General features: G+C 45.3%; 1 protein-coding gene across 1 annotated transcript in view; it reads left to right on the forward strand.

The window, feature by feature from the left end:
• The first annotated feature begins 6914 nt into the window (after positions 1-6914).
• LOC119177370 (neuropeptide F receptor-like) overlaps positions 6915-26299 on the forward strand; it is a 440672-nt gene continuing 421287 nt past the window's right edge. The window contains exon 1 of the mRNA XM_075876179.1: positions 6915-7053. The gene's annotated coding sequence lies outside the window, so the exon portion shown is untranslated. The remainder of the gene's footprint in view (positions 7054-26299) is intronic.

Below are 26299 nucleotides of genomic sequence, written 5' to 3' on the forward strand. Positions count from 1 at the left end.
AGGGGTTGTAGAGTCGACGCAGGGCCACAGAACTTCTCGTTTTTAGAGGCGAAGCTCTTTAAGGCGTGGGCTGTGCGTCCTCTGTACGTAGCCACTTCTCGTTTAGTTCTTGCAGTGTTCACTAGATGGCGGTACTTGTAGCTGATGATGAAAGATGCAAGATGTTATAAACTAAATGGCGGTACTTGCAGTTGATGTTGAAAGATGCGAGACGTTATAAAATATGAATGATTCAACATGGCGCGTGTCGTTGGTGGGAGGCAATCGTTTGATTTAGTGCGGCAACGTACGCTAGGGGGAGCGTTGTAGTGAAATCGAGTGGGCAAAATGTGCGGAGGATTCATGGTTTACCAGGTTTAACTCCGGAACTTCGCTCATTCATCATCATTCACTTCGTGGATATGGTGGCACTTTTTTTCTTTACCATCGCTTAGTATATATTTCACAACAACATATTCATGGCGGAAATTTGTCATTGGAGCCGTTGTGAACGCCGGCGTGAACACTTTTATGTTAATTAATAAAATAAAAGAAGTTTCTGTTGCACAGTTTACACTTCATTTTTGCGAAAAGTCAAATTATTAAGAGATTCCGCCTTTAAGCCCGCCAGATATTCTGCCGTGCCCTTCTTTCTTAAACTGCATGCATGCGCTGCCCGCACGGACACATGAAATCTGCGTTGCGAATATTGAAGGTATTGGCAGTCGTAGTACTTAGACTTCCCCCTCCTCCCCTCCTTCTGGAGGAAATTTCAGACGTCTCTGCGGATTTCTACAGAATGAATATAGCTTTGCAGTTCACTGCTTCATTTACCTGTTCCCTTATACGTCGTGCCACTCTTCAGCATAATCTATCAAACACGTCTCTGAGCGTCGCTCCTTGCAAGTTTCAGCAGCGTACATTATGTGCAGTTTGTACTGAGCTGAGTGCGTGTGCTTTTTTTTTTAACTTTATAACGGTGTATATTTCTTGCTAGAGATGTTGTACCGGATGAAAGTGGCAATAGGACTGCGCATATTGAACTGGCTGGAGGTGGCACGATGAGTTTGGTTACACCCGATCACATGCAATAATTGTTCAGCTTAGGAACAAGTAATCGCTGAATGATTATGAATTCCGTGTTGCAGCTTCAATCGATCATGATAGGACGTTTTGACTGCATGTATCGGCTCGTGATCATTTATTCGTATGCCGCTTAACTACTACATGCCAAATGCATCCAATCAGTGCTTCCTATACACTGACTGAATCCTTCCTTTCGCATTTCATCTGTAGATATACACTGAGGGGCGTTCCGACATTTATAATATCTTGAATGTAATAATAGTGAAAATTCGCGGACGCCTTTCATTCTTCTTATTTGTGTGGTTATTCCACGGCACCAACGAGCAGCAGCTATAGACGACGGAAAACACCCGCCGCGCTCAACTGCGGTTAGATGTACACACTTCTCCCATAGTGCACTTGATGCGTCCGCGGTTCGTTCTGGGTCTATTGCCGTGACGACTGCATCATTTAGTCTTGCAGACTACTAAGTCAGAGGCACGTTCGAGTCCGACTAGTAAGTAACCGTCTCGCCTGACACTCACAATGTCCGGCTTGGGCCTGAACTCGCGATTTTCCAATCTCACTTGTTTCTTTTTTTTTTGGTTGCGACATGCGTGACTACCGAATTGCTCTTTCATGTAACAACAGAACTTACTGAGCTCGTCTCTGCCTGTTGATATTTTTTTATTACTAGACGCACTAAGCAACGTGGTTCAAACGGTATATTCAATCTCCCAAAATGACATAGCGTTTAAGGCGGATGACTGATAGAATTTATTATGGAACTAAAATACAGAACGTGCATGGTCCCCCTTGAGAATAAAACTGCACATAATTTAACCCGACATGGAAGTCTTCTTTTATCAGCTCAAAGACGTAAACCTGTGTGTATATTACTATTGTCTTTTTATTTCATTTTCATTGTCATCTTTTTAATAAGTACCTATGCATAGCAAACTATAACCCGCAAGCTAACAGGCATGCATATATAACGAGAAAAACATGCGTCTATATGTCTTTATATCATTGTGTTAGTTTTTTTATTCCTCTTAGCTAGCCGGTACATTTTATGTTACGCATTGTATTGGACAGGCTACTACCCACTTTTGGCTATTTGTCCAACTACATTGCATAAAGTTTTCTGTTCATGAAATTAATTTTTATTTGACTGACTGATTGATTGATTGATGAATTGACTATGTCACATAGTTCGAAATAGGAAGGAGTTTTATTTTAGCACATATATGGGAAGCTGCATCGACCGCAAGCTTCCTAAAGTTCACGCTCTCGACCTGGGGCCATTGGCATTTCACTTGACTACAGAACTGTTGCGGAAGCAGTTGTTCATTCAAAGAGACACATTTTTGCTCTGCCATTCGAAGTTCTAATAAAATAACAGTGCGCAGCGCCAGGAAGGCTATCAGGTTACCGAAATACTTGCTTAATTGTCTTCCATGCAATGAAGAATACGGACGCTACCGTGTCAGTATAGATTGTTTGTAGCGCACGTGACACAGTATCCTCTATGCTTTGGAGAGAGGACATTTGCAGACATATGGTGGTCTTCAGTTGAAGGCCTCACTGCGGTATTGTTGACATTTGATCACTTCGTGATCGTCCTCGGCGGCCTACTTTAGCTATAGATTTGCTATTTAAGAAGAAACATCTTTAGTGGCCATCGCATATGATAATGAAGGCGCTTTATTTGGCAAAGCTGAAGCCGGCTGTAGCATATTCACCGTCTGAAGATTAAAAAAAAAACGCGACGTCTTTTTTAAACCTTCCCAAGCAACAGCTTTTGACATTTTTTGTCTAGAAGCCACGTGATGTTTTGGACAATCAGCCTAATGTTACGTTGTTTTAGTTGCAGTGTGCACTTTTCAGAAGAATGTATTATGTACAGACTTTGTAAGAGTATGATCTGGTGCATATAATAAAGCGCTGTTACCCATGGCGAGATTTGGCTACAAGGCCATATCAATGACAGTTGTAAGAAAGAGTGGCATGCTGCATATCCTCTTTCACTGGGTTTCTTGTGAATTCCAGCAGAAAAGCCGGTAACGGCTCTTGGGTAAAAACTCAACAACGGCCTTGTCGAATAAGCGAGGCTCTACTGCAGTGCTTTCAAGACGTTTAGTTTTTCTCTTGAGTGAAACTACAACACTGTCACATACATCTTCAAATATTTTCTTTTCCCTGTGTTTTATAGGCGCTCATCTAATATTTTTGAGCTTTTTCAGGAAGATTGTGGTACTGACGAATTCACTTCTTGATAAAGACCATGTCTGAACACAAGAAATCTGAATGATTCAGCAGCTAGAGGGCCTCACTCAATCCGGAGAACAGTGTTTTTAGGTGCAGTTATCCTTTCACTGGACAATTCACTTGACCGACATTAAGGAATGAAGGCTACACAGTCGGTTAGCTTGAGAATTGTGGATATCCCAAATGGTCACGGTATATTGTACGTAACTGTGTAAACTTCTCGACTTCCACTTCCATGTCACTGTATACTTTCGCGGAGTCAATAATCGCTGCATCTATTAATGAACGTAGTCGTCAGTTCGCACCTTCTTCTCTAAAACATGCACATCATCGACGTCTTTTGTCACAGATGAATAATTCCACTTGTTACCACCTCTACGAAACACAGAAATATCTTGGTCCCACAATGCGTTCATTCGCTATTATCAGGTGAGCACTGGGAGGACGTACTCCCAGCTGGAGTTTTAGAAAACCGAGAGAGCCGAAGGTGAGGCTCCGGTGCCCGTGGGACGTGGTGCCTGCTGCACTCGTGCTACAGTGGGAGACTTCGAAATATTTATGCGGCCAAAAACTATACGATACAAACTCACTTCCCAATTTTTCATTGATTGATTGATTGAATGACATGTGTGGTTTAATGTCTCAAAACTACCATATATATATGAGAGACCCCGTAGTGGAGGGCTCCGGAAATTTGGCCACCTGATGGGTCAAAATTTCCGCGTGCTCAGATTGGGTGCACGTTAAAGAACCTGGGGCTCTTTAACGTGCACCGAAGTCTAAGCACACGGGCCTACAACATTTCCGCCTTCATCGGAAATGCAGCCACCGCAGCCGGGATTCGAACCCGCAACCTGCGGGTCAGCAGCCGAGTACCTTAGCCACTAGACAACGCGGCGCGGGGCATATGAAGGAACAAGGTCATCGTTTTTTTTTGTTTGCCTATACGTTGCAATCATACACGTGGATACCATTATACCTAAATAATGCGAAATATTATGCGAGAGATCGATGACCGGTAATCAGTTAGAGCAACACTATATGTATCAATCGATCGGAAACACAGCCGACGACGCCAACGAGCTAGATGGAGATAGTTCGCAGTGAGAATACGGAAACACTTAAAGAAACAGAGTCCCAAGGGGTGATTTGGAGATCGTTGAGAAACGTTCGTGCTGCAGGAGACAAAACATAAGCTAGGAAGGATGATCAATAAGAGGCCGCATTCATAGGCACTAAAAACCGGGTTTTAGGGGCCAAACACAGGCGGGCAAAACACTGTTTTAGGCTCCCGAAATTGTATATAAAGGCACAATAAGCTGTCAAAATTCAAAATTTTGAAGAAATACGTGTGGGATCTATGTCTACGACTGGAAAGCGAACAGAAATGCTTTAGTTTATGATGGTACAAAAGCGCAGTGTTTGAGACTTGTCATGCGTTTTTTTTTTCCGCAGGGTTAGCACAATACGGTCTCTCTATTTCTAGTCTAACATGGTGACCTAAGTGTCCACCTTCGAATAAACATGGTTCTGGGTCTCTACTTTTGGAACTGCGGAAAAGGGCTATACGGGTACAAATAACCAGAGCGCAATACGTCATAAGGATATTTTTGCCTCGTATTAACTTGATCTAACTCCACAGGTTCAATTGTTTTCAGTCTGTGAACATCTTATATGGCCCTTACGCAAGTTTGAGAATTTCGAGAAACGAAGAGGGATGCATGCACTGGGTGCTCACTATCTCATTTGCAAAGACTTCCAGTGCTACGCGTGACATAAAGAGGTGAAATGCCAGACTGAACACCGCTTGACCCCCATCTCACGGGCGTGCGCCTCAACATGGTGGAGGTGATGCAATAGTCCTGCGTACGCAACGAAGCATGTTACACTGCGAGAACTATTCGAGACGACGTGTGTAATATGTGCGATCTGTTGCCTGAGTAAAGGTATGAAGGTTGACAGAAATATTGAAACACACAGACGAATTCTATGCGCGTTATTCTTTTACTTCGTATTGAGCGAAATGTGAGAGACTAAGCTGCCTCCATTACGTTTGCGTTTGTGTTCTCACAGTCCTTGCATGGTGCCGATGCTGTCATTCACAACGCTTGGCGTGTTTTTGGTGCATCGTCCTTTAGAGAAATTGCAGGAGCGGTGCGATGCTGCGTATCGCGGTAAGGATACGTGATCCACGCCAGCCTTTCGAAAGATGAGCGCATAGAGGGATACATCCTACAGAAACAGGCATTGCGATACAGAGGACGTCCAAACGACAAAACACCGCTTGCGTGCACGGCCTGGCATTTGCACGTCATGCGAATGTACCTTGCACACGCATGACGTGCTGATGCGTCCGCGTTGTGTGATCCTCCAGCTCCGAGTTGCTCCGATATCAAATAGGGCAGGGAAGAAAAATGGCTTGCGAAGTCTACATCGAGTGAGGGGCGAAGGTTTTAAGCTCACCTCCTCACATTATGCTTTCGCAGTTTGTAATGAACCAATTAAAAAATTCTAGTGATTCAAAGCTTTTCATTGGGCACGCAACAACTTCCATTGTCTAAGTAAATTTCTCATGTGACCTAGTGAAGCGCCATTTAGGAAGTAAATTACGAACAAAAAAAAATCCGCATGAGTATTGTTTTATTTTTATCTACGTGCACTTTCCCCTGATAACACTCCACGATTTCGCATTCGTTCTTCATCATACTGCCGCTGCACAGAAGCACCTCCTGCTCCTTACGAAAGCGAGCAGACGCCGGAGAGATGCCGAGCGGACGACGCGACGCGGATTATTACACGTGGAGGGGCTAATCGACCTTCCTATTGACTAAAAGACCTTGTGGACTTGGCCGTTCTGAAAGTAACTTATGAGATGGAGTATAGGTTGCACCCCACCATGTTCCGTAAGCTAAATTTCCCCGGGTAACATGAATACCGGACTCCAGCGGCACTTGAAAGCAAAATTTCAGGTTAAATGCCGTTTGTCATAAGCACCGATCTTTAAAACAGGCATTTATAGGCACTTATAGTAATTTAGGCACCAACGTCCAAAATAGGCATTTATAGGCACCAACGTCCAAAATAGACATTTATAGGCACTATAAAAACACTATAAAAGCTCTTCTTATACCCCCTAATTTGGGGTCTCATATGTGAAAAATGCACGATACGAACGCAAGAAAAAAGAAACAGGCATTTGCATATAATTCGGTCTCTAACGGTCATGAGTGTGAAAGAGAAAAATGCATTCTCAAGAAATGCTGTTTTCCCGCCCTGTGGCAACACGCACGACCAACTCTTACCGCCTCGTTAACAGCGCTCACCCCGCACTCTGCATTCGACGGGGGCCCGCCGAGCGCTCCCCCCTTCGCGGCGCGCGCGCGCCAAGTTGGCGCGTTTGGCGGCGGCGCGGACGCTGCGAGCGGCAAACTCTCGTCCTCCCCTTCTCTCTCGCTCTTCACCGCCGAATCGCGCACGTCGCGCCTGCCCAGCGCGCCTGCGCGTCGCGCCTCCTCGCCCTCCTTCTTCGCGTCTGGGAAAGCGCCCAACGCGGACCAGGGGGTTCAAATCGTGTGGCGAGCTGCGCCCGTGTCCAGTGGGCGCCGTAAGCGCGCGCACGCGTCGCCGTCCTCCCGTGCTTGTCCCGCGCGAACACGCGGTCTCCGCAGCCGGTGTCAGCTGTTGCAACGGCGCTCCTCCTCACTCCGTCTCCCAAGTGCACGCACCTCAATCCTCGCACAGGTAAGGACGAGCATGCGTTGTCTTCCTTATATCTCTTGCACTTAAACCGCAATGAGAGAACTTTTTTTTCTACCGGTAGTGCCTCTGTAGAGAACGCCTGGTGCGACTGGCTCGAAGTGCAGGCACCAGACTGTTGTGCTGTGCGAGCAATTTAGCGCACCACTGTTTGATATTATTATCCAGTAACACTCCCCACTTTTTTTTCCCATTACATTCGAATCAGCGAGTTTGTTGCTGGTTGAAAAGAATAATTGTCGATATAAGTGTCAACCGGGGATCCCGACCCAGAGTGCGAGCGCACACGAACGAGTGAAGAAACCCAAAAAAATAAATTGCGTTTCTTCCCTGTCGATTCGTGTTGTCGATCACGAAATGCTGACTTATGCTTCCCGATAACCAGTCATGTTGTATAGTGCACCGAAAGCTGCGACATTGGTACTAAAATTTTTTCCAGAATGCAGAGTGGACCTATCGTAATGACAGATCTCGCATAAAAAATGCAGCGAATTTGTTCTTTCTAGCTTTTTTTAACCACATCTCGGGACTCAAGAGGTAGCCACTAAATGCGGGAGTCTATCAGAACTAAATTTATTCTGGACTCAAGGACGGTACAGGTGACGTTGAATGAAGAAAAAGAAAAGTACCCGTGGCTGCTATAGCTGTTATTCAGCAACTGCATTGAGAGAAATATCCCAGCAGTTTTCAACTTTCCTGCCTTTTATTGTATAGAATAAATTGTATTCCCTGTTGGTAGATGTTGAGACGTATCTGAAGTTTTCGCACTTCCTGTATCCCTGTGTCAGTCCGCTCAATTTACTTGCACTATTCCCGATCAGTATGAATTCTCGAATAATTCATTCAGTCACGTTGTATATTTACTGATTCAAACTGTTGTAAGCTCCGACACACACTCTGCTTGCTCGAGCAATGCACCTGTTGCGTGTTCTAAGAACAACTCCGCTGCCCGATGGGTGTCTCATCGATGCGCGCTGTTCGCAATATAGCTTGCATAGCGATGACTAAAGTGTTTCTGTACAAGTTAATCGAACAGAAAGCCCACGTGTTACACGCTAATGAAGATTCATTCTCTCGGTCTTCGATTTGGGTTCTCAGATTGAACCGTGCTGAATTCATTGCGAAAAAAAAAAAAAGGGCCACGATACCTTCCAATGTCAGTTTGCGTTTAGTCACACTTTAATGTTTAAAAATAAATTCTGGCATTGACTCCATATATCACTTCCTGAAAGTGAAACATTTTTTCTGTGCCTACAAGCCAATAGTTTTGATCGAATACGAGCGCAATCGATCCAGCGCATTTTTTAAAGGGTAAATTGAGTGCTGTGATATCTCCCCGCGAAACAAACGTTGCCTTCAGTGAGTGACATTCAATAAGATTCATTTGGTTGATGGCATGGAGCTGTAAAGAAATAGTTATTTCAGAAGAAACTTACGCTTTCTTAAGTGACCCATTTCTTAGTCACATATTGAGGAATTTTGGGACCGGTACGGGCTAAATTCAAAATACTAATATGTGGCACGCGGTAGTTAGGAACGTCGGAATAAGTTTGATCTCCTGTTTTTTTTCTTAACGTACATATACATCACAGTACGCAGATACATTCGCATTTCAATTTCGTGGAAATGCGGTCATCTTGTCGGGAATCAAACCTACGCCATCAAGCTTAGCGACACAGCCCCTTAACTGTTAAGCTATACGACGCTTTCTTCAGGGGCATTCAGAATGTGAAATTCGCTTCAAAGTCCTATTGTCTCGATATATACGTTTAACGACAGCAATTGCCTGTTTGATACAGATTAAAAAGTACGTTGATGTATGCTGGCAACGTCGAGCTTTCTTGCTTGTAAGGATACTTTCTTGGGCGAGTCGATAATTCATTGTTACGTTAGTGCGCACTGCTTAAAAGACGAACACTCGAGATGAACTAAACAGCTTTCAAGTGAGTTTATTCGACAGACACATGATGCTTTTAGGCAATCGCATTTCATGGTTACAAAAAAAAAGGTTTACAAAAATTAGTTAGAAAATTTTTAAATTGTACAATTCAAATGGCCAGTCATGCTGAGGTGGCACGCACCTATCAGACATCTTGCATTACAGGTTAAAATACAAGATTTTTGCGTCTGTGCCAAAGAAGCCATTCTGACGCAGTCACCTTCAGAGGGGATAGTATCGGACGCCTCGATCATTTCGCGCGTCATCTGATTATTGTGCCTCGCGATCACCTTAGTTTTACGGAAACACGGCTGGCATCCGCAATCTCGACACTGCAAGCCTAGGTGGCCTTGCACCGATTTATGCACATTGTTGTAGTGCTTTCGCAGTTTCTCATTTAGGCACCTGTCTGTATGGCCTGCATATTTTTTTCACGTGCGAGAAGAAGCACGTTCACCACTTTTTCAACGCAATCCACAAAATTGTTTTGGGTGGTTACTTGTGCACGAACTTCGTTCCTTCGCATTTTCTTTCCTACAATGCAAAGAGACGACAACTTACGGGGTGCCATAAAAACCACTTTCGCTCCGACACGGCCCCCAATCTGTTTTAGATGGTGGGAGACGTCGTGAAAGTACGGTATCACCACGGTCCTACGAATCGTCCCGTTTTCATTCTGCGATTTTCGCTGGTCTGGCTCCTTCGGTGACTTCTTGACTGACTTGGATATTTGCAAACATATTCCCATTCCTGTTTACCAGCAATATATTAACAATAAAAATAGTACTAATTACCTTCGCACAATTCCTCGTTTTAACATTCGAAACCCTTGCCGAAAAACGCCAGGCCTGCGTGCAAGGCGCAGCACAGTCATAGCGAAAGCTGGAAAAACGGCCTTTTAGAGCCTTAATAAAACAATCTTTGGGTAACTACTGCAAACACACTTGCTTGATACCCACCAGAACATTGTTAATAAATTTGATTGGGTGGTAGGCCGGAATTCGCTATGCTATCTTTCGTCATTCTTCTGAGAAGCAGGGTATCCGCTAAACACATGCAAGGAATTTTGTGCCAATTGTTCTCGCAATGGCTGACGACAATGAGAAATTATGGCTCAATTGGTTATGTGCCACAGTTATGAAATCAACCACATGTAATCGGTTGGAGCATTAGACGACCCACTCATTACGCTATTCGCATTGTGTGACGCCTGGTCGTTCTTTGATGTTCTAATACGCTTTATTACTCTTATTATCGCAATTCCTTTCTCGACATCAAGCCTGCCTACGGCAAGCTTCAGAACAAGCCCCAGTCACTGTCGTGGTTCAGTGGTACAATACCGGGCTGGCACCCAGCGCACCTTGGTTCGAGCCCCGCTGTGTCATTAATGCTAGGTTTTTTTCCCTAATTTCGCGCGATGTGCTTACAGGCACCGGCAGTGGCAGCGGTGGCGGACAACTGCACGTGACCCCGAGTAGTGACCTCATAACAGCTTTCCCTGTGAAAAAAATCAGCAGATCCTATATTACTTGCGAATCGTCGTTATGCGATGCATGCGGACAGAAGGTGACTGTGTTGTAATTTTTTTAGCCGGACGTTCTGAAGTGGCACTAAAGACATGTAGTGCAAATGAACGCACAGATATGCGGTAAACAGTCGTATATGTTTTATATAACCAAATATTTACAATTGCGTAACGATGCTAATAGTAATTCATGGTAATGAGGGCTGCAGCGCGAGCACGAAGGTGCTAGAATAAACGTGAAAGAGAAGGCGAGGCAAGGAAAGCAAAGAGGACAACAAAGAGGTCGCGCTGCAGCCCTTATTACCATGAATTCCAACCAACTAGCCCAAATAGCCGTTCTTCTTCAATGCTAATAGTAACATGGATATTAGCAACACCAGAAGCGGTAAGCTGATATGAAGCGCTGGTGCTCGCGAGGATGGTAGCCCTGGACACTGTTGCACAAGTCAACTTCAGCGGAAAGTGCTTAGCTCCAATCGACGTTAACCCAGCGTGATGACTGCATCGTAGGAGCATATATGTAATGCTCATACACTTGGATAGCCATCACTCTATCTCCCATTGACACTTCACGAACAGTATACGGTCTATTTGAAAAGCTGTTGCGAGACGTGGCGTGGCTCTGTGGTAGAATACTTGCTTGCCACGCAGAATGCTGGGGTTTGATTCCCGCTTGGACCCTGACATTTGTTCTTTGCAATAATCGGGTCAATGCTGCCAATGTCAGCTTCTTTCTTAACGTTCACGCGTTAAAATTACCCATGTCTGTTCCCGCCATGGGCAGATAACTGTCAATCACCCGTGGCACATACCTGCCCGCACGTATGTGCCCCACGTCTGGCAGAAAGGAATTGATGGTGTACTTAGGCGAACGCATTTTCACATTATTCATTCTATAACGAGCGAGTCACGTTCTTGAAACCATCTTAGTCTGTCATACTAATATTGGCTCACCCCAAGTTCAGTGGGTGATCACGAGAGAACCCAGACGTAGGTGACTAGATAGATAGACAGAAAGATAAATAGATGCGTAGATTGACGCTCAAACTGCCCGCAGAACGCAAAGAAATGCTTCGCATCAAGCATGGGTTGTTGTCCTTTGGCGATAGAGAATCGTTTTTTCGCGCCCGTAAAATCAGAATAATTCGCCTTTGTTCATAAATTAAGTTCATAATAAATGAATAATTCGACTATTAAGGCTGGCTTTATAACATCGATTTTTGTTCTGTACGGTTATCTATAGACCCGCTTATACTCCAAGAAACAGCCATGTTTCGTCATTACTTAAACGCACCATAGTCGATTGCAATTGCAATAATACACAAATGTTTACAGCGCATGCCACTCGCCACCAAGGAAGTAAGCCGAGAATCACTTTCTTACACAATTTTTTTACTAATCGACTTCATCTGCTCTGGCTTGATAGTTGAGAAATCACAGATAGCAGATTTTATACATTAGTGCACGTTGTGTGAAATTTCGTTCACATGCGTGCATTTGCGTGAACGTTCTCAGCTATGGTGCAAAATTTTACCCACTATGTGTTACTAGTTGAAAGCAAATGCCGAGCTGAAAGAAGCTTGCGGAAGGAAAAAAATGGGGCGGGAGAGGAGGCTTGCTTCCCATTCGCAAGTGCAGCGCGAAGACAGCATCTAAAAAAGTTTGACAGAAAACAGTTTCACAGTGGAGCAAGCACGAGATCAACGTTTCGGCAGCAGTCTCTACCGTCAGGCCAGCTCAGGCCCAAAACCAAATAAATGGTATACTTTAGGCACTTGACCACTTTCTTGCAAATTAATGACAATTTTCGCGCTTTCAAGCAACGCCTGCCATAATATTACCTTAAGCATAGCTGATCTGTTGCTACTAAACACTATTCATAAGAGGCCGCGGCCAGCGGCGTCTACACTGCGCATTCTCGTAACGAAAACTTGGAAATGGTAATGTAGGTGAAGTGAAGGGTAGAAGTTCCTTGTCACCAAATGCAGTTAAGGTTGTATTAGACGCCACGCACGACGCAAAACTCTGAATGCCACAACCGCGCGGAATGCACCGACGTGCATACCCGAGTGTCGAATTCGTCGTGTATTGCTCGGCCAACTCGTTGAAAAACTGAACGGTGCAACACGTGTGTTCTGCCTAATAACTGGAGAGAAAGAAGTGAGTGCAACGATGCCGGCCACTTTGTATATACTGCCATCAAATACGCGCGCCAGAGGCCTTCATTTCCTGCGCCGCAAAAAGGGCGCTTGTCGCAACGGCGCTCTTTCGTCGCTGCACGCAATGTAGAAGGGCGAAACTCTCATCTCCATTCTATCACCGTTTTTCGCGGCACCGTTTCCGTGGTGGACGCTGTCGAAATCGACGCGATAAAGGACACGCATTTGCCTTTATGTCCTGGCTATCATGAGTCGTCGTTGTTCTATCGAGTCCACCTCGGTTGTCCCATGCAGATGTTCCTGAGAAAATAATATGTAAACGTGGAGGAGGTTACTTGGAGGAATAGAGTGTTATTCCTGGGCTGATACAAGACTTGGTGGCTCTAATGTTTCGACTGTCTTTAGGCAGATTTACACGTAACGCGGCTAGCACGGCCCTCTCTCGTGATACACACGAGACACGTGACTACTGAAGATAGGCAGCCTTCATGTTCGCGCTGCCTTTTTTTTAAATACAATAGTCTTTCTTGAGGTTCTTTGACGCAAAAATTTCTGTCTGTCTATCTATACGTTTGCCTGTTTGTCCGCACCCCAAACGGCCAAAGTCCAACCTCATCCGTAGCACCCACCAATATTGCTCAAGTTTCAGCGCTCATACTTGTGTTATTGTCAATTAAAAAGAAATAATCTCTCATATCTGAGGCACACTAACAACACATCAATATTCTGTATGTGTGTCTTTATACTAAAGAAGGCATACATAAGTAATTCTAGGGACCATAGCGTTTATCATGCTGTGCTGACAATGCAATGCTATGCACAGAAAAGGCAAGTCTTTCCAACCCTTTGCTAAGATGACATGGTGGTGGCACCTGCCCGTCTCTTTGCGTTCTACACCTTATAGCCTCCGAGACAGGCGCGCACTCCTTCCTTCGTTTTCGAAGATAACTGCCAGATAGCGCTCTTGTCTCACGTGCCTCCATGCGCTCGTTCACCTACGCTGCACGGATCGAGGCACTCTAACGCAGTGCCTCCGGAATACCATTCACCGATTTTCTCGCACAGAACATCAAATAAACGTTTTGTTCACGCTCTCCAGACGCAAGACTATCGTCTTTCGGTGACATTTGCAGTGTAAGATGCAGATACGTGGCCATTTTTTTTAAAGGTGGTGACGAGTTTGACGATGGTCGCTTGCAGCGGACTTCGGCGGCCGCCATACTTCACAGGCTGCCATATTGGTTCGTTTACTATTGTGTAATGGGGCAGTGTGCTGCTTTCACAGCAAGCCGATTGGCCAATTGGACAGTGGTGGTCACTGTTGCGATGACCCCACAAGTGGGGCGCAACTATAGAACGCTGTGGCCAGCTGCGTAATTCAAATTTGCATTGCTGACCTTCGTGCAGATTTTGAGTAAAATATTCACGTAACACCATTGAAATTAATAGTATCTGTAAGATTAAAACACATCCAACGCATACGAATGCATTTATTAGATAAATAATGCTGCTTCTGCGTAGTCGAGCTCGCACGATTCCTATTGCGAAACAGGGGCCAGATCACCTGATAGCTTACTGTTTTAACGGCAGAATAGACGAAATACACATCGCTATCATTTCATTCCCATGCACCCCTGCCTAGCTATTACACTACATTGGAGTGATGTGACGAAACAAACGAGGTGGCCCTGAAGGATAACGTTATCAGTGGGGGAGTTCCATGACCCCCTCCCCCTTACCTGAATGAGCCAAGAGAGTAAGCAGTCGCGCTGTTAAAAAAAAGTAATGCTTAAGGACGTACGCTTTACTTCTTTACAGAATTTCCAAATCATTTTTAAGCATTTTACTACCAGCGCAACAACTACAAGTACCAACATCGTGGGCTTTGTATCTCAGCTGCTCATAAATAACTTCAGAGAGCGCCGACAGGTGTCGACACAGTAGTACGCTGTGCTCCGGCAGCACTGGTCGTCATCGCAAAAAGAGCCACGTCTGGGGCGCCAGACGGCACACTGCCCCATTTCAGTACACGATACTTTTGCATTGAAGGCAACATGAGTTTCAACAATAATTGGGTGGTTTTTTTTTCTACAGCAAGTTTTTAAAGTTGGAGGGTTGTTCTCTGAAGTCAGCCGGCGTTTTGTAGAACAGATAGAACGCGGTCGTCGACTGAAGCTTGTATACAATACCATGAAAGGAGTTTGTTTCTCTCAGCTGGTACACCCGCCGAATCGGCCGCATGATGATATTTAGGAAGCCTATATTTGCGATGGAGAGAATCTCAATGCCACCGTGGACAAAATTCAATGTCTGCGCAGAATTTTTGAAGTAAAAGTGACCTTATCATTGCAGGCACCTTGAAGGCGCTCTAGTGCAGGGCTCGAGACCGTGCTACATTAGATGACGATACCCGTAACGTTGGGAAATGCGAATCAAACAACCATGTAGCTCACATGTTCTCGGGCATGCCCCATAACTCCGGTAACCCGTTTCTCATACCCTAAATATTGATTTTGTTCGTAATATAGTTTTTTGCAGGAAGTTTCCTTCCTACGAACGAATCTGTACAATGGACTGCTTAAAAACATTACAAGTGCTTAGCGTTGCCGGAAAATAGCAGGGCAGTCAGGCATATTACACCAACCCTCCCCCTCTCCACAATTCTGTAAGTTACGCAAGAAGAAAAGGGCAGGGCGGTAACACGAGAGAAACCAAGATTTTCCAGGTCAGATTTTATTGCAAACAGCGTCGGAACAGCATCTGGCCTTACTTTCTTCGAACCGTTCTGCCTTCTATGCTTGAAGCTTTTGTCTTCGTAGAAGGCCTACAATAAAGCAATTGCCCCGCCGCGATGAACTAGTGGCTAAGGTACTATAGGCTGCTTACCCGCAAGTCGCGGAATGGAATCCCGGCTGCGGCGGCTGCTTTTTAGATGGAGGCGAAAATGCTACCCGTGTGCCCAGATTTGGGTGCACGTTGAACCCCAAGTGGTCGAAATTTCCGGCGTTCTTCACTACGGCGTGTCTCATAATAATGTTGTGATTTCGGGATGTTAGACCCCCCCTATCAATCATCAATGCAATAAAGCAATAAGGTTGAAAGTTATGCGCGGCACCAAATACATATGTGCAGTGTGCATACATTTTCTCTGCAAGCACTATGTAACAGCCGCTTTCGCAGATCAAATAATCTTTTCGGCCAATTATGAAACAAAAAAACGACAAAAATTCCGACGCAGCACTAATTTCCCATAGGGCAACTGGGTTCCTTGGTGCACAAACACAGAAGCGTTTAGGACAGACAGACCGACCGACAGACTGATGGACAGACGGACGGACAGGAACAATGGGAAGGTTTAGAATAACGTTGGCGGGCGTTGCTTTAGTTGCGGGTGCCATATGAGCTTTAGAATAGCAATTGCTCCCCCCAGGGAAAAGTCAAGGGACTATTGCCCCGACCACAAGCCCAAATGCACGGAAGCTACACACAGCACTTTGCGGGCCCCGCGGGCCACAATGGCCGCACGCAATTTGGGAATTTCTGTGGGTGGGCCGCAAGCGGGAACGGTGGCTTGCGTTACGACGCATGCGCAGTAGCAGTGACTGCACTGCAAGGCCTTGCGGTGCGCTATTCTAAATGTCTCTAGTAAATCAGTCGCATTCTACATTATTGAAGTGAGAGCTTTTATGGCATTGGTGAGCGAGATTCGGTGTGTATTTCTGCATTTCCTTAAAGCAAAGAACTAACAGCCAGCGGCACTGCCGCTGAAAGTTTAGTTGTGTTGTAGTTGTGCAAGACTGCAAGAGTCTGCAGGGAACGCGTTCGTCGGCCTCTGTGTCTACCTCTCCAAGTGCCCTTCCTTCGTGTCAGAGGTGGAACTGCTGGAATGCTAGATGTGCCAGCAAAGGAACGCGCGAACGCGAGCGTCTGTTGGTGGTTTATGGGCCTGGCGTTTCCCTCGACGAATGCGGCAACAGCTTTGGAAACCGATGAAACGTAGGCGGTGAATGCACGCAGTACGACACGTTAGACTAGCTGTATCGTTCGATTTGTGAACTTGGATAAACAATCATACCCTCGTTAATCTGCTTTCGCTCGCGTAACCCGGCTTTTTATTATTATTATTTTTGACTGCGCAAATTGTCGCGTTTCCTCTGCGAGGACTGCTTTTCGTTCCACGTCTGAGCAAATCATTTCACGAAATATGCGGTTATATACTTAATCCACTCGCAATTCAAAGAGTACTTACCTCACAAACACAGAATGAAGTATTCGGCTGCCAGCATTCTCACTGCGCTTGCGTAATCCAGCGTTTCAGTCAGCTATAGGGTAAGTCGGTAAGAGGAACATTCTTCTGCATTTCCGATGGAGGCGGAAATGTCGTAGGCCCGTGTGCTCCGATTTGGGTGCACGTCGAAATTTCCGGAGCCCTCCACTACGGCGTCTCTTATAATCATATGGTGGTTTTGGGACGTTAAACTCCACAAATCAATCATCAATCAATCGGGTGCAACACATATGAAAGCAGTACGATATGTTGTGACTGCCTTTGAAGGCTTCTTACACGGTAAGCGACTGCTTGGTGTCGCAGTGCTTGGCCCATGCAACCGAACCCGGTGTCAGCCTTCACAGGTATCCACAGCGTTGCGTGAAGCTTGAATTGTGAAGCTTAGAACCGGTAAGCAGTCGTCTGTTTAAACTCCTTTGTGGAGCCAGCACTTTCGCCTGGAAGACTGCTGCTACTGCACGTGGATGCGATACTCGGAAAATGGCAGAAAGCACCCACCTATACGCACGTCCGTATGCGCGCTGTCTCTCTGATGACGCTTATCTCCCATAAGCCCACGTGCTGCCCACTCCTAATTATTTATTTATTTATTTATTTATTATTGTTATTATTTATTAGAGTAGGTCCCCCGAAATTTTGTTGACTTACTCTCAAGTTCAACTTACCACCCCCACCCATCCCAACCATGTGTTTTCTATCGAGCCGTATGCCTTAATATAGGTAAGGTGTTCTGCCTTTAGCTTTAGGCAAGACTTTGGTACCGAAGTTGCTCAAGTACTCCCCGAAAATTCTTTCGCATTAAGAATTTGCAGTATTCTCGTCTTGTTTTAGCACTGCTTTGCATCCTCAAGTTGCTGCAATGACTGCTTTTTTTTCGCTGTGATTTTCTGGTTCTTGTGGGGCCTTGTTTGCTGTCGACGTTTCGAGTCCTAGCGGACGTCTTTCTACTGGCACATTGGTCCTTCACGTTGCACGCTATTGACTATATGTATCAATCACCTCATTCACAGCTCTCCCCCCCCCCCCCCCCCAACAGCTGCCGCGCAGTCATAACGCAGGTACTAATACAACAGACGGCTCCGTTCTCTGGAATAGAGAGTGAACGATAATAAGCAAATTAAAAAAATGCGTCGTGTATCTGCCCGTTCGTTCTAACACCAAACAATGAGAGCAACAGTGGTCGCCTGTATATGCAGTTAAAAAATCATAAGCTGCGGCCGCACTATCCCCTAATTGTGCCTCCATTCTGCTATGCTCTCTTTAGTTATACATCCAGCCCAATGTAAGAACACATGTCACATATTTTAATCTCAGCGACAGCTAATCTTTTACTTGAAAAGCAGGTTTGGAGACAGCGCTGCGATCGCGCGCTTAACTTACTCTGTAAACAAACAGCATCTACAAACAATTGTGTGTTTCTTTTGCCCAAGATAGTTATTAAATGTGAAGTATTTATCAGTAAAGGATACCCCGTACATATGCCACCGTAGATGGTCTATTTCGAGCCAGTCGCACCACCGCTTCATGGAATGCGGGGAAAAGATGCACAAGTGGATCTTTGTTGTCGCCGAAAAAGGATGAAAATGAGAAGCTGCCCCGGATAGTCATTCAACATGCAGTTATGCTTATTACCTCAAAGCAGCGGACTCGACACCTGCCGTGATAGCTGCATCCTGCTTAGGTCGAAGTGAAAACAAATGTCCACGTAATTATGTATAGATCACCTGAATAAATCACTGGCCTCAATAAGAATCGTGAAAACCTCCATCCAACTTGTCGCAAGAAAATAGAGCTCTAAATTCATTTCTCAATAAAAAAAAGAGCAGCACAGTATGATTTAGGCACAGCTATGGCTCTGCTGTGTTAAAACTGTGTTGCTGTGTAGAGGTTATAATTATTAATTGCTGGGGTTTAACGTACTAAAAATACCATATGTATATTAAGAGAGACGCCTTAGTGGAGGGCTCCGGAAATTTCTACCACCCGGGGTTCTTTAACGTGCACCTAAATCTAAGCACACGGGCCTACAACATTACCGCCTCCATCGGAAATGCAGCCGCCCCAGCCGGGATTCGATCCTGTGGCCTCCAGGTCAGCCGCCGAGTGTCTTAGCCGCTAGACCACCGTGGCGGGTAGCGGAGAGGTTGGCGTTTACATAACCTCTGCAATAAAAAGTCATAGCACAATCAGAGAAGTTAAAACAATATGATAGTGTACAGTTTGCTTGTTCACGTTGGAATGAAGCCTCCACACGCACACATTTCTACTTGTGACCTCAGTATAAGGAATAACACATTAGTCTACCCATAGCAACACATATGTGCTCATCACAAATATATAAGGTTTATTTCGCCATCAATTCGCTTTACAGGAGCATAATGATCGGTGACTATAGCTCATACTCCCGCGATGGAAGAAGCGCTGTCGCTGACAATGAACGAGCCCCCAGATCTGGTGACAAGAACGAGCCCCCAGAAATGTGTGTCGCTCCATACACCACCTTAAACGCGTGGTTATTTGTAGCGCGTTGTCTGATGTAGTACACAACGGCTCAGCGCCATTCGCTTGGCCTGCACTCAGCGAACGACGCTGAATCGTGCGGCAAACTTTTTAAACTTCGCACTATGCGCAGAAAAAAATGGATACATTTTTCATGAGCTAGCCGTTCATCCCTGACACTTATACGGAGGTATGGCCAAATGCTCAGTGCATCTTATTTTATTTTAAATGGCGTTTTAAGCGCCAGAAGCTCTGCTCCCTCTCAAGTCAAACAGTCATTCTGCGGATTGAATTTCTTACCATTTCGAGGCGTGAGAATCTTTAAAGTGTAAATGTTAGAGTTCACTTTCTATTTCGTTGCGTGGTTTTGACGAGGAGCAGCGCGCCAAAAGAGAATGCATTGAGGTGGCAGGGCATTCAAGTGGAAGAGTGTGTTTCTCTTTAAATTCACTCGCTAAGCCAAAGCATATGTTTACGGCTGCTGGCCTTTACACATATATCAAGTGCACAATCCAGCAGAAAAGTCGCTGAAGAGAAAGGTGTGGGCAGTGCTCATGCTGAATCTTCAATCTAGCGATAGCTTTGCGACATATAAATTTATACACACAGGACACAAACGCACTCTCTATCTGCCGCTTTATAGGCGATACAAGTATAGAGCCAAAAGTGAATGTTGTCCCCACGCTGGGCTTTCTCATCTTATACACGACGGGCCCCCTTCCAAGAATGGTTGGTCATCGAAATTCGGATGCTCAAACAACGCGATTCAACGTAAGAGCGCACGTAATGGTTCCGTTTTTAGTTCTACGTTCATGGAGTCCACTTGCTAAGGTTTTGGCAGCCACCTCAATCTTTATGTTTCTACATGCGAAAACCACAAAACTCAGTGAATTTAGTCTCCAAAAACAAAAGTGTCGCTACGTCCACGAAGCTGTTTGCTGCTGCGGCTAGGCCTATTACAGTGTCCCTAGAGTTGTGGTCCTCGCTATTACGGTGCACATTGCAGACGGGCGGGCGTTCCGCGGCAAAAAAAGGGCATCATTGCAAACATAAATATGAGCCTTTCTTACGGGGACAGCTACTTGGATTCAGTTTTGATTTTGTCAATCCGCTCATTTCGTTACACTGACAAGGTCTTCTAGAGGCATCGACGATAGACAGCAATGATTCTTGGCAGACCACGTTATTGTAACAAACTCCGCTTTGGAGCAGCGCAAAAAAACAAGAAAGGACACCTATATGACGATGTCTGAACTCATGACCACAAAGAGATGTGCATACATACTCTTCTTAAACAGGATTCAGGTTGCTAGAAAACGCATATAGTAAATCTTGCGCTTTCATAGTGTACGTTCTACGGATTCTTTCCCGCCTGAGGCTATGCAATACACGAAGTACTGTGACGATTGTAACAAAGACCATCGCCATTTCTAAGCGTAACGCAATGAATTGAAGTCATCTTGATGCATTGATGTAGCCTTCTAAGTAGTGTGCAGACAGTGTCCCGACAATAAACAAAATATTCGAAGGGCGCTTAAGCTTCTTCTTTCAGAGTACAACACCGTAGATGTTACCAGCCCCTTTTTTTCCATCGCCTTCTCATTCGCTTGTCATGCTTCGAATCTCGGTGGACACATCACCCACTCTGTGAGGGGAAAAAAAAAGAAAACGTCAGTACACTTGCCGTCGGCCGTGAGAGGAGAAAAAAGCTTACGGCGGACCAGTGGCAACGTGCCAAATGATATTCAAAGTTTCACAGTTTGATGCAGAACAGAAAAGACGCTAAAAGCATATATATATATATATATATATATATATATATATATATATATATATATATATATATATATATATATATATATATATTGCCATCTAAGATGGTCCTCTATGCTAGCATTACCGCATTCCAGCCCTAATGAAATAAAGGTGGTGCCACCTGATGGGACTGGCCTTATGTTCAGCAACAGAAGCCCATAGCAACAAGCTGCACTTAGGTGTCTCTACGAGTGAGAATTCCGAACTCACACAGCTGCGTACTCTCTGTGTGCCGCTGATCACACCCTTGGGATTAGTATCATTAGATGTCACTCCTTACACGTACTAAACGGTGATGAATGACACTTTTGACGAGGGGTGACGCAGAGCACTCACTATTAGAACTGAACACCGTAGCACTGCAGGTTGTAGACAACGATGCGAAATACCTCGGCTGCAATGCAGATTAAAAAAAAAAAAAAGCTCGTATGATTGGCCTTCATTCTTATCTTTCTTTTTTTCGCAGCAGACACTGAGCAAACCTGCGCGATTGTCTTTTTTCGCACCCAACAAAGCTGCACCTTTCTCTGCAAAAAGAAGTTTAATTTCAGTGTTATGACTGATTTTTATGAGCGAGAGGTCAAATTCTCGTATATTTTAAAACTCTAATCGCGCAAGGCAAATGCTAACCCCTTCACTTCGTGTTTATGTCAGTGGACCCATTAAAAATGAAAATTTTGTTGAAGTGCACTAAAAAACAGACAGACAGAAGAGGCTGACAAAGACAGCTCTTGCTTTAAAACTGAAGGTTTATTAGCTGGAAAATTTATTTAAAGCGGATGCATGGTCTTTCGCGCATGTGCATCAGAACAGGGTGCAACAGAAACCACTTGTGTCAGGATTACAAGAATTGTCCGTAATATGTGTCATTTATTATATTTTACAAGTCCTAGGTGTCGAGATACGCGTATTCTTTATCGTGCAGCACAATTGTAGCTTGGCTAACACAGTCATGTCCCCTCTTTCGGATGTGGTAAGATTCCACTATCTCACGTGTTAGCTGACCCATGTGTCGAAATAATATTCATGTTTCTTTATACACAGGGTAACATCCGCAGTTTTTACAGTGATCTGCAAGATGACTCTTGCCCGATGCCTTAACAGATGCGCGATGTTCTCGGTGGTCGTTCACGCATATTCCTGACGGGCCTATGTAGAATTTTCCTCAAGAAAAAGGTGTCATATATACTACTCCCTTTACGCACTTCACGAACATGTTTCTGTGTTTTGAAGAGCAAGATTTCAAACTTATGGGCTTATTAACGCTCAATAAAGTCGCCTTATCATTCCCTCAAAAGTGTTTTCATGAAAGGCCGCTGAGAACGAATGAAAGAAAGCGCAACAACAATGTTGATAACATGGCGGCAGAAGAATGGAAGGAAGAGAGCAAACGGCGAAAGATGCTAAGCACCACATAGCTGGTACACGCATACTCGAGGTTTATTCTCAAATAACTTGAAAAAGTATGCTAAGAGGATCCATAGCTTTTTACAGTAAAATGAGGATAGTAAAATAAGTCCTTTGCCAGACAGGTGCCAAATTTGTTACCTATCACTGAGACTTCTTGCTGGAATACATATTGTAACATCACCAGAGAATAAAAAAAAATTCCAAACTGCTGCGAAACCTCGGCAGCATATATATCTTATGGATGGCGCAACGCACGCTATCACAAGCCCACGCTCGAACACACACACACACACACACACACACACACACACACACACACACACACACACACACACACACACACACACACACACACACACACACACACACACACACACACACACACACACACACACACACACACACACACACACACACACACACACACACACACACACACACACACACACACACACACACACACACACACACACACACACACACACACACACACACACACACACACACACACACACACACACACACACACACACACACACACACACACACACACACACACACACACACACACACACACACACACACACACACACACACACACAATCACACACGTTAACGTCTAAGAAGTCACCCCCCTGCTAGTGGCACATTTTTTTTGTTTCCTATAATTTTTCTTTGCCTTTATTTTGATATCGGCCAATTTGCTGTATAGTTACTTTCTAGACCGGAATCATTAGTTGTAGGCAGTGATCTAGGCGATGATGATGGGTGTGAAGAAAACTGGGCCTGTTCCACAGAGACCTTGCGAGTTTCTGCGCGAGCGGGTTAATCCTTGCTGCTGCGTCGCTTCTTAATAGTGGTATAGGATCAATCATGCCATTTTCGTGGCCGTTCTTTGCTGCATCATTGGCATGCTCGTTATCGATGATACTGCAGTGATCTGGTAACCAATGAAAAGTTGCGTGATGTACTTTTTCTATTACTCATTGATACGTCTTACAATTCCCTCTGGCTCATCCTGAGCTGAGGCAACTGTGCTCTGCCGCGTGTGGCTTGGGTAGTCTTATGTAAGCGCCTTTGCTTGCCGCATCGGATGGGCAGACAGTGCTGCTTGCGACCACTGCGGTGCTGACGAAACCATCGAACATATTTTGTGTCAGTGCTCTCAGTACAACTGTCAGAGACAGTTCATGTCAGCAGTGTTTGCACGCTTCGACGACCAGCCTCTTTCCGAAAAATCAATTTTGGAATGCCGGAAAGGTCGAGTTACACGCGGAAGAGCGACGAAGGCCCTTTTAAAGTTTCTGCGAGCGACCCGCCTCGTCGAACGATTGTGACAATACAGTGTGCGTGTGCGCGTGCGCGTGTGCGCGTGCGCGTGTGCGTGCGCGTGTGCGCGTGTGTGCGCGTGTGTGCGCGTGCGCGTGTGCGTGTGTGCGCGTGTGCGTGTGTGTGCGTGCGCGCGTGTGCGCGTGCGCGTGCGCGTGTGCGTGTGTGCGTGCGTGCGTGCGTGTGTGTTACCGGTTCCTTCGCCCATCTCTCTCATTCCCTTTTTCTTACTTTTTCGTCTCCTCTTCCCCCTTCCCCAGTGCAGGGTAGCAAACAAGATACTTCCTTTTTGGTTAAGCTCCCTGTCTTATTTCATATAATATCTCGCTCTTCTAGAACTGAACAAGCAAACCTACACTCACAGAAAACATTCAACTAAAAAAAATTATCACGCTCGGAAAGGTGCTCCTACAGTAAAGTCTTCCCGTGCAAGTAATGCTTTACCTTAAGTGGATGCAGAGTGTGTTAGGAATGCAGCAAGGAGGCTGAAATGTGAGCTAAGCGAATGCGACCGACAAAAAGGCAATCTGTGACGCGGAAAAGTTTTCGCGTGTGTGCATTTGGTAGACTACGTTTCGCCGATATTTTGAGTAGTGTATTAACCAAATAAAGCAAGCTACACAACCAGACACACCCGACAGATAGCTCAGCGCTCTGGCGGGGGAGGCTGCGTCGCTGAAGATTTTATCATGAAGTGGGTGTCGCGACGGTGAACATGTGCTGCGTACAGAGCGAGGACGCGATACCGGAGACGAGTGTTTGTTGGATGCGTGAATTCTTGAGTTCGATCTACCAGTCTGTTATTTGCTGCTCCACTCGTCGAGTTATATAATGGAATGGCTTTCGTGCTCTTTTCTTGACTTCATATGCCTCGCTTCGGGCAGTTTGCGCCGGAAACTTGCGGCGTGCACCGTAACTGGAGAGAGCAAGTCGGATTTTGTTGCGTCGAACCGGCAGCGTGCGTTATTTCTCAGTGCAACACAAGGGATAATTGCAAGCGCAGAAAGCAGAGCCGCGGAAGCTGCTACTAGCGAGGCAACTGGGCGCTTACAGCTGCATCAAGGTACAAGTTTGCTACACTTGTCGCGCAATGCCGAGCACTGGCGGTGTCTGCTACGCCCTCTGGCGCTTTCACTATACGACGATGCGAACATATGTTCGACGAGTCAGGCCGCCCGCAATGCCACCGGCTCCAGTAGCGCACTGCGCTTCAACACATCATTGTATTTAGGTTGTGTCTCATCTTTGATGTGGTTATTGTATAAAGTATACTGCTTTCGTATATGAAAATATCTTTATTTGTTTTTCCCACGCGTGAAACTAAGATAAAATTTCCGCGTGTGTTTTGGCAATTTTTTTTTGGGGGGGGGGGGTGCATTTTAACATTAGTTTGTGTTTTTCAAAAGAGACAATGATTCCTAATTTGCAAGGTTGTCACTATTCTGTATCAAACAAAGTGACGAGGTGGGCTATACAGGACATCACTTGAGCAAAGATTTTGAAAATGAAAGACACTTCAGTGGCGAATTGAACGAAACGCGTACTACTCGCAATGGCCAGTAGATACTAAGGCAATCTTTATTTCTCCTCATAACAAATAATTAAAATGTTTAATTAACATTTTTTTTAATTATGGGCTGCAAAGACCCCCTGTGTACCTTGAAGTGCCGGGGATATGCAGAGAGGCTAGCCTGCACCCCTGAAGCAGATCTCACTGGAGTTTTTGCATATATTGTATGCTGACAAAATTCATATTCACACGGACGGTCCGGTCTCGGGAAGTTCGACGGGTGCCTGTGTGGTTCCATCTCAATCACTGTCAAGTTCAAGATCTCGAGAGACAGAGAGAGAAAGAGCGAATGAATATAAGAGAGGTAGGAAAGCTAACTAGAATAAGCCCAGTTTGCTGCCGTACACCTTGGTAGAGGGGAATAAGAGAGTAAAAGAGAGAGAGATGAGGAGATGGGCATTGCACACCACACACACACGACATATATAGGGCCGCCTTGGTGTCCCAGAATACATAACCGACTTACCAGGGCATTCTCGCATAACAAATCTGATTGCGGTTAGAAGGGTGGCCAGCTTGGAGCCCGTGGATGCCGTGACGCGTGAAGTCTTGAACTTGACGGTGATTGACCGAGATGGAACCACAAAGGCGCCCGTCTAATTTCCCCGAGACTTAAGCCTGCGTATGAGTTCGGTTAGCATACGATATATGCAAAAGGTTCACTGAGATCTGCTTGAGGGCTGCAGATGACAGGCTA

This window comes from Rhipicephalus microplus, chromosome X (assembly GCF_043290135.1).
Source record: "Rhipicephalus microplus isolate Deutch F79 chromosome X, USDA_Rmic, whole genome shotgun sequence".
NCBI classification, from domain to species: domain Eukaryota; kingdom Metazoa; phylum Arthropoda; class Arachnida; order Ixodida; family Ixodidae; genus Rhipicephalus; species Rhipicephalus microplus.